The 9,871-nt window shown below is 39.1% G+C and overlaps 1 non-coding gene across 1 annotated transcript; it reads right to left on the bottom strand.

Annotated features, from left to right (window-relative positions):
* Positions 1–6,296: 6,296 nt before the first annotated feature.
* LOC128775981 (U6 spliceosomal RNA) lies at positions 6,297–6,404 on the bottom strand. The gene has a single exon (XR_008420960.1). It is a non-coding gene; the product is annotated as a U6 spliceosomal RNA (small nuclear RNA).
* Positions 6,405–9,871: the final 3,467 nt, after the last annotated feature.

Raw genomic sequence — 9,871 nt, 5'->3', positions numbered from 1 at the left:
CAAGAAGAAATGAGGAAGGAAGGAAGAAGTTAGCAAATGTGCCCGATCTGATCATAGAGCTACTTAGATAAGAACTGAGAATTGACCTCCAGATTTATCCACATGGAGTTCTTTGGTGACCTTGGTAAAAAGAGCTTTAGTTAAGGGAGGGGATAAAACCTGATTAAAGTGGACTCTAGAAAGAATGAAAAGGTAGGACTTGAAATCAAGGAATAATATATAATTCTTTAGAGATATTTGAAATGAAGAGCAGAGAAATAATGTGTTAGCTAGAAGGGAATATGGAGTCAAGAGAATTTTCTTTTTTTAATATTAGATATACTATAGTGCTTTTTTAAGCTGATGGGATGATCCTTTGGAAAGGGAAATATGATGAGATAGATAAGAGAGAGAATTGCTGGAGCATAAGGGAAAGGATTGGCTTTCAGAGTACCATTGAGAGGACAGGAATATGCAGGCATGGATGAAGGTGGGTGGGTTATCTGCTGAGAGGGAACAGAAAGAAGAAGGTACTGGAAGTTTGAAGGGAAAAAAGGTATGAAATAATCATTTAGGGAAAGTAGATGGACTATTAAATAAAATGATTACCAGATAGCAGTATAGTATCACTTGAGATTAGTGGTAATGAATTTGTAGAGTCCAGTTGACATCATTGTGGGTTTTCTTCAACAACTTTACAAAAGGTAGAGAGTAGGTGGAGAGTTAGATTGTCCTGGGTAGGAGTTTTGTGAGGCAAAATAACAAAGCAACAAGAGCAAAAGAGAAGAAGACATATCAAGGGAATTATTATAACATTGGACATTGGAATTTAAGTGGGTAAGAAAAGAAGTAAGGATATAAGATGGGTAAGGAATGGTCAAGAGGTGTTGGGATCACTGGTCCAGGGGTTATCAGAGCACTGTTAGAGTTGGGATATTGGAAGGAGTGAGCTGGAAAGGCAGGAGTGGTAGAAAGATAAGAAAGAACATTGGTAAGGGTGCCTGGGTGGCTCAGTCGGTTAAGCATCCGACTCTTGATTTCAGCTCAGGTCATGATCTCACAGTTGTGAGATTGAGCCCTGCATGGGGCTCTGCGCTGAGAGAAAAGCCTGCTTAGATTCTTACCCACCCTCTCCCTCTGCTCCTCCCCAACTTGCATGCCCCCTTTCTCTTCCTCTCTCTCTCTCTCCCTCAGAAGCAAAATGTTTAAAAAGAAATATTAGTAGATTACTAATAAATGGAAACACTCCCTAAGAAATAATAGTAGTATTAAGACCCAGTCTATGCCCTCCAAGTGCTCATTATGTAGTGCAGAAGAAAAGGCAGAAATGAATGCTCAAGATAAGTACATGCAATGCCTGTGGGGGCCAAAAGGAATCTTCAAGTAAATGTGAGGGTCAGATCAAGGAAAAACATCCAAAGAAGGTTGCATTTGAGGTGAACCTCAAAATGGAGCACGTGCAGAGCACAGCCTGATATACCACAGCACTTAAACTATTGCAGCAAGTGTTCAGAAAGCAGTGGTTGGAGGGGCGTGTGGGTGGCTCAGTCAGTTAAGCGCCAACTTTGGCTCAGGCCATGATCTTGCGGTCCGTGGGTTCCATGCCTGCATCAGGCTCTGCGCTGACAGCTTAGAGCCTGGAGCCTGCTTCAGATTCTATGTCTCCCTCTCTCTCTGCCTCTCCCCTGGTCACACTCTGTCTTTCTCTCTCTCTCTCAAAAATAAATAAACAGAAAAGTTTTGCAGGGGAAGGAAAAAAAAAAGAAAGGTTAGAGAGGAAGTGAACCAAATCATAAGAGACTCTTAAAAACTGAGAACAAACTGAGGGTTGATGGGGGGCTGGGAGGGTGGGGAGGGTGGGTGATGGGTATTGAGGAGGGCACCTGTTGGGATGAACACTGGGTGTTGTATGCAAACCAATTTGACAATACATTTCATATTTAAAAAAGAAAGAAAGAAAGAAAGAAAGAAAGAAAGAAAGAAAGAAAGAAAGAAAGAAAGAAGAAAGAAAGAAAGAAAGAAAGAAAGAAAGAAAGAAAGAAAGAAAAAGAGAAAGAGAAAGAAAGAAGGACAAAGAAAGAAAGAAAGAAAGAAAGAAAGAAAGAAAGAAAGAAAGAAAGAAAACCGTGGTTGGTGCATGGGATGGGAACTATGGCAGGACACGAGACTAAAGCATGGGCTGAGGCCAGGTTAGGCTGGTAATAGTGTGAGCACTTGAAACATCAGGCTGATGTATGAGCATTTTTCTACAGGTAATAGTGAGGTTAGGAGCCCTTCTGCATAATTGAGCCCACTTGTTAGCATGATAAGAAGTCATATTGGTTTCTGTAATTTAATCAATCTAAAAGTGCTTTCTTCTCCATTATATATTATGTCATATTTATAGTTTTGTACTTCTCTTGGATTTTCTGATTGTCCTTGTAAGATCATCTCTAGTCTACTGCATTGATACTGTTATTTCTCTGCAAATAATGTATTGCCACATGCCCATTCCCTTTTTTTCCAACTTCATCTTCCAACTTCAACTTCATCCCCCAGTGTTGGTAGGAAAGTCTAATTATGTGACCCCTTTAGGCCCTACCAGAAATGGGTAGGAAATAGGTTGGTTGTGATCAGAACTATGCTGTCCAGAGCATTAGGACTAGTCAAAGTGGACAAGATTTGGGGCACCTGAGTGGCTCAGTCAGTTAATCGTCCGACTTCAGCTCAGGTCATGATCTCATGGTCCGTGAGTTTGAGCCCCGCGTCAGGCTCTGTGCTGCCAGCTCAGAGCCTGGAGCCTGCTTCGGATTCTGTGTCTCCCTCTCTCTCTGCCCCTCCCCTGCTCATGCTCTGTCTCTCTGTCTCAAAATAAATAAAAACATTTTTTAAAAAATTAACAAAACAAAACGAAACAAAACAAAGTGGACAAGATTTGAAGGTGAAGAGTCAAATCCTCCCAGGGTAGAGGAAGACATAAGGGGCACAGTCTCACAACAGAGGTCACAATTTTTTCAGGAACTCAGTATCAGTACCAATGATGGAGTCAGTCTCTTTGCAAGCTATATTTACGATGTCATTTGAAAGTATCAGAACCTCTGTCTTTACAGACTAACCAGGGTAAATGTTAAAACCATTATCTTTTCAGGGTGCCTGGGTGGTTCAGTCGGTTAAGCATCCGACTTCAGTTCAGGTCATGATCTCACAGTCCGTGAGTTTGACCTCTGCATTGAGCTCTGTGCTGACAGCTCAGAGCCTGGAGCCTGCTTCAGATTCTGTGTCTCCCTCTCTCTCTGCCCCTCCCCTGCTCATGCTCTGTCTCTCTCTGTCTCAAAAATAAATAAAAACATTTAAAAAATTTTTTAAATCAAGCAAGAACTGCCTTAAAAAATTATCTTTTCTACCACATTATTGTGGTTTGGTCAAGTCCCTTCCCTCCTCTGGACCCAAGGCCCTGTCTATAAAATGTGGGGGCTGGATTCATCCTTTTCTAGAGCTGCTTCCAACTGACATGCTCTAATTTTTCTGTTACCTTCTATTCTGTATTAAATTCATGACATGTGACAGGCATTTTTCTAAGGATGAGACCCTTTTTCTCACTCCCTTCTTTCCTCACCCTTGTTATGAATTATGTTGGTCTTTTCTTGTTTAAAAGCTTTGGAAAAAGTGATGTGTTAGGAGGTTTATTTCACATGGCATATTTGAGAGAAAATCACATAAAGGGCTTTGTTTTGTTCCAGCAGCTGAAACAGTAAAACCACCAGAATGACATACAGCGTCATTTTGTACTGCCCTCAAGTGGTGACCCAAATGTCTTCTTGGTTGTAGTTTAAGGAATAAAGTGTTTTCAGAGGAGCCTAACGCAACTGGCTTTGATCGAATCTCTCATAAAGGATGGGCTGAGGCTCATCGTTGTTTTCATCAGCATACAAATCTGTTCTAGTTTCTCCTATCTTTAAAGAGCTATTTTATAACCCTGACTCCCTCTCCAGTCCTATTTCTCTGCTTCCCTTCAGAGCCAAATTTTTCAAGAGTTATCAGTATACTCTTTCTAGTTCCTCATTTCCAGTTTATTTTTAAGCTTTTTACTTCAAAATAATTGCAAACTTTCAGAAGAGGTGCACTAATATTATGAAGAATTCCTATACACTCTTCACCCCAATGCACCAGAATTTAATATTTTGCCACAGTCTTTTTGTCTGTGTGTGTTTGCATATGTGTATGAATGCATGCATATATACAAATGTTTCCGGAACCATTCGAATTGTAGTATTTACCCCTAATACCCTAAATATTTGAGTGTGTATTTGCTAAGAACAAGGACATTCTCTCTCTTTTTTAATTTTTTTAAATGTTTGACTATTTTTGAGAGAAAGAGAGAGAGAGAAACAGTGTGAGTGGGAGAGGGGCAGAGAGAGGGAGACACAGAATCCGAGGCAGGCTTCAGGCTCTGAGCTGTCAGTACAGAGCCTGATGTGGGGCTGGAACTCAAGAAATGTGAGATCATGACCTGAGCCAAAGTCATGGTTGACTGAGCCAACCTGGTGCCCCAGGACATTCTCTTATGTACCTGCATTCCTCCCCCACCCCAAGTATGATGATCAAATTCAAGAAATTTAACATTGATAGAAGTCCTTATATTTAGTACATATTCAAAGTTCACTTATTGGCCTGATACTGTCCTATCTAGCAATTTTCCCTCTGATCCAGTGCCTGATCCCTAATCATGCATTACATTTAACTGTCATGACTCTTTAGTCTCCTTTAATCTAGAGCAGTTCCCCAGTCTTACATTGTTATTCATGATATTGACATTTTTGGAAAGTACATACCAATGTTTTGTAGAATTTCCTTCTATTTGGTTTTGTTTCATGTTTAGTTATAATTCTATTTCTTTTTCTTTTTTTTTAGAGGGAGCAGGAATACTACCCAGGGGATGTTATGTCCTCAGTGCATAAGGTGAGGAAAAACATTATGTCACCTGGTCCCATTATTGTTCACCTTTGATCAGTTGGTTAAGATGGCATCTGCCAGGTATTTTCACTATAAAGTTAGCATTTTTTCCCATATAAATAAGTAATTTGGAGAGGTACTTTGAAACTGTGTAAATATCTTGTTCCTCTTCAAATTTATGCTCAAAGTTTTCAACATTCATTGCCAATTGATAGTCTTTACTCCTTCTATGTCTTCAAATGCTGATTATGCTAAAGCTTCTAAATTCATATCTTCATCCCAGACCTCTCTTCTGGGCTCCAAACTTACAACCAACTGCCTAATTGATATCTACTTGGATATTTCACTGACATCTTCAGTTTAACGTGTGTAAAATAAAACTCCTGAGCAACATCTGAATTCATTACTCTAAAGGTGGTCAAGTGGTGATTTTATCATTCCATTATTCCACCTACATTTTTAGTTGGCATTATACTGTAAGCAAGATCTTTCCCTTTTCTCCTATTTATTTGTATATTTATTATTGTCAGTATAGACTTATAGATTCTTATTTTATTTAATAGGTTATAATCTATTACTGTCATTATTCATTTTAATGTTCAACTTGTCCCAGATTTGGTCAGTGAGAGCTCCTTCTACTGGCTCCTGTATCCTTTTGACACACACCCATCTTTTTTTTTTTTTTTTTTTTAAGCACTTTCTTGCTTTCTGGCGTAATATAGCATCCCAGGTACATCTTTTACTTTTCCTGTCTAGTCTTGGAAATCATCCATCTCCAAAGAGCTCCCCTTTTAGTAGGCAATGGTATTTAGAAACCAAGATCTGGGCACCAGATATACTCATTGTTACTGGGGTATAATTGCTTTTAGGCCTTTTAGGTAAACAGAGCCACGAAGGAAAAATGGCAACTTAACATAGTTTAACTATTTTTAATCATGAATTCATTACTGGCACACTCTAATTCCAATTCAGCACCACAGGGTTTTTTATCCTATTCCTTATTTGCATCTCCTATTCCTTATTTTCCTGCAGTGGGAGCTCTGACTCCCAACAGCATCATTGTCTTTTTTCATTTGCTCAGTGTTGTGCTACACACAAAATAGTTTCAGAATTGTTATATCCATGTCACCTAAAAAGTCTATTAAATTGGATTCAAAATTTCTTTGTAGTTTTGTTTTGTTTTTAGACTAAAGGTATATATGCAAAGTACTGCGTTCAAAATTTATTTGAATTAAGTTTTATTTTCCTTCAGAATGTTTATATTATTTATATATAGTTAGGTTTATTTGTTTTCTATTTATATTAATTTTTAGAATCCCTTTCATTCTTGTAGATTCAAATTTCTGTTTGAATATGTTAAAGTTAACATTGTCAAATACATATGATAACATATGGAATGCTTCGCAATTTGTGTGTCATCTATATGGAGGAGTCATGCCAATTTTCTCTGTTTTGTTTTAGTTTTAGCATATGTGCTGTTCAAGTAAGAACACCTTCAATTCATTTTCAGCCTGTTTGATGTTTACTTAGCACCTTCACACACACACACACACACACACACACACACACACTTCACTATTTTTTTATCCTTATATTATTTGACCTTTCCACACTCAACTGACCTAATTTTCTTGAAACACTCTACTCTCTTGGTTTTTGATTCCACACTCTTCTGGTTCTACTTCCTCTTCACAGGACTCTCCTCATTCTCCTTGTTTGTTCAACTGCTCCAAAATATGTGGCTGCTCAGGACTCTTCTTGGCTCCCTTCACTTCTCTCTGTATATTGTTTTCCTAGATAATCTCAACTACTTCTGTATCTTTGAATGATAATACTAGGAAGGGAATCTTTGAATGCTGATTATGTCAATGACTTCTAAATTCATGTCTTCGTCCCATACCTCTCTTCTGGGCTCCAAACTTACAACCAACTACTTCATTGACATCTACATGGATCTCACTGACATCTGAAGCTTAACATGTCTAAAACAGAACTCCTAACTTCCCTGCCAAACCTGCTTCCTCCAAGCTCCTCCCTCTCGGTAAATGTCACCTCCCTCCACCTGGTTGCTCTAGCTAGAAACCACTACTACCACTTTGCGCATCATCTCTTACCTAGGTGACCCATCAGCCTCATAACTGGCTTCTCTTTTATCCCTCACACATTCATTCTCTATACAGTAGCTACCATGATATTTTTGAAAACAAGATAATAATACAAGCTTACATTTGTTGGGTGTTTACTATGTGCCAGGAACTGCTGTAAGCACTTTGTATATATATTACCTTCACAATGGCTCTATGAGGTAAAACCTATCTCAGTTTTATAGAAAAGGAAATTGGGGCACAGAGAGTTTAACTAATTTGCCCAAGGTCACACAGCTGGTATATGGTGGAGTTTAGGTTTGAACCCAGAGTGACTCTTTAGCCTTCAAGTTTATGTACACATGCTACTGGATCATATCACCCAGACTCAAATACTTTCATGGCTTCTCACTGGGGCTCACTGGAACTAGATTCCGAACTCCATACTTAGGCCTGCTGGGTCCTGTGATGTGCCTCCTGCTTACCCCTTCAAATTTATCTCATGCTGTTCCCTTTCCTTGACTTTCCTTCAGCCACATGGCTTGTTTTGTTTTCTGTTTGTCAGTTTCCTTGAACATGATAAGCCATTTCCTGCCAGTCGACATTATTTATCCTCCACTTCAAACACTCTTCTCCTTGGCTTCTTCTCATTCTTCAGGTATCACTTTAATGATATGTGATTCCCTTACCATGCTGTTTCTTAAGTGGCTCCCTTGCTGGTATGTTCTATCTCAGCTTCATATTTGTTTTCTTTTTAGCCCTTAAAACAATTTGTAATTATTTGTTTACTTGTTTTGTCTCTCTTCCCCACTAAAATTAAGTGATATAAAGACAGAGGCTGTGTCCTAGTCACTTTTGTGTATTCTGAGCCTAACACAGTGCCTTGTTCATAGAAGGAACCCTAGAAATATTTGTTGAATAAACATATGTTACCATTTTCTACTTTATAGCTTTTATTTACTCATAATTTCTGCCTCCTCATCACTTTGGTTTGTCACAGCCTAGAGTCTGTCTCCTCTCTCATATACCCCTACTCAACCTCATGGCCTCTCTTTTTGCATCCTTTTAGTCATAGTTTTAGTGCTACTAATTGCCTCAATCACATCATGTTTCCCAATTTAAATTTCTGAAAGAGAAATATTTATTTGTCCAACTCATTTTTTAGGAGACAGACATTTGTAGGTCATTGGCAAGCTCATGAGTTGCTTGCCTTTGGGTCAGATTCCTAGTCCTGGTCCAAACAGTTGTGTGGGGCAGGGTGTGTGTGTGTGTGTGGGCGGGGATATTCTGCATAGCACTGCCTTTCCGATCAGGCACAATGATTGATATTTGAGCACAAGTGGCAGCCACAGCAGCAGCAGTGGCAAATAGTTAATCAGGCCTCACTTAAGGGTCAGGTTCTCCAACAGTCGCTCTCTAGGAGGCAGGTCTCAGGTTATCTTGAGTCCTGTGTACTCTCCCTCTGAAAATAGTAAACACAAATTGAAAGCCCTCACATTTACACAGCATTTCTAAAACTAAAAAAGAGTATCTGCATCCATCTGTATTTGTTAGTCTAGCAACCCTGTGAGGCCAAGAATATTGTCTCCACTTTATAAATAAGGAAACTGAGGCTCAATTTCCTTGCCCAAAGTCAGACACATACTAAATAAGAGCCAGCATCAAATCCCAGGTCTCTAAACTCCCATGATGGGCTCCTTTCACTGTATCTAAAGAAACTGGATGATGATTGAAGTTTCCTCTAAAATAGCACCATAGGTGGCTCCATGGGCTGTGGGTTCCCAATATACTTATCAAGTACCTAAGGGTTTACAAAGCACCTACCATGTACCAGGCACTCTGCTTTACAAATACTATCTCAGTTCAACCTCATAATACTTGGGTGAGGTAGATATTCTAATCCCCACTGAGGAAATGGAGATTTAACAGATTAGATTACTGTTCCAAGTTCAAGATCTAGTATATGGCATGGCTGGGATTCTAATTTAGATCTTTCTGACTCCAAAGCCCATCTTCCTTACATTACACTAGACTGTATCCCTTCTTCTTCCCAACTGTGTTGCCTTGGTCAAGTTACTTAATTTATGTGACCTTGTATTTCCTTATCAGTAAAATGGGGATATGAGTACCTAATTCATGGGATTATCATAGGTTTATGAGCAAACATGTGGTAAAATAGCCTATTCCAGTAAACATAGCAGGTACATACTTTCAGTTTTGTGTGAATCTAAATCTACACGTGTGAAAAAATATATAATTATCAACTTTAGTTGCCCGTAATGATCAGGATCTCTTGTGAGATTCTATTCTGTCAGCAAATATTCCTGATTCAAATTCTGAAGACATAGGGCCTTGACAACAGTTATTCTCTAAGAAAACAGAGCAAGTCAATATACTTCAGAGATGAGAAAGAACCTACACTCAGCCTAGCCATAATATAGCAGAATGGAAATTAATAAGTGCTCAATAAAGAGATCTGAGTATGTGTCTCAGAAGCTTAAGAATTTCTTTAAGGCCAGGGCATTTAACATATAGTCTGATTTAATCCCACCACAACTTTAAGAGATACGTGTTCTTGTGACCTCCATTTTTCAGGCGCAGAGAGTTTAAGTGATCTGCCTAAAGTCACACATCTAAATTGAGGTAGACAAGGAACTGGAGCCCAGTTTGGCACTATTGCACTGAACTTTCAGCTGTGTGCAGTCTGGCAAGTCTACTAACAAGTTAACCTGCTCTGCACCTTCAGGGCTCTTTGGATGGAAACTTACTCTCAGGTCAAACACCCTTCTAACATCTTGCCCACTCATTGTTCTCAGGAAAGAAAAATCAGTTCCACAAGCATCGGCACAATTTAGGGAGAATGCTGGCTAGAATGG

Source organism: Panthera pardus, unplaced genomic scaffold (genome assembly GCF_024362965.1).
Source record: "Panthera pardus isolate Hobbes unplaced genomic scaffold, ASM2436296v1 HiC_scaffold_11, whole genome shotgun sequence".
In the NCBI taxonomy this organism is placed as follows: Eukaryota; Metazoa; Chordata; class Mammalia; order Carnivora; family Felidae; genus Panthera; species Panthera pardus.
The sequence above is the reverse complement of the archived record's forward strand: the minus strand, read 5'-3'. Positions and strand labels throughout refer to the sequence as shown.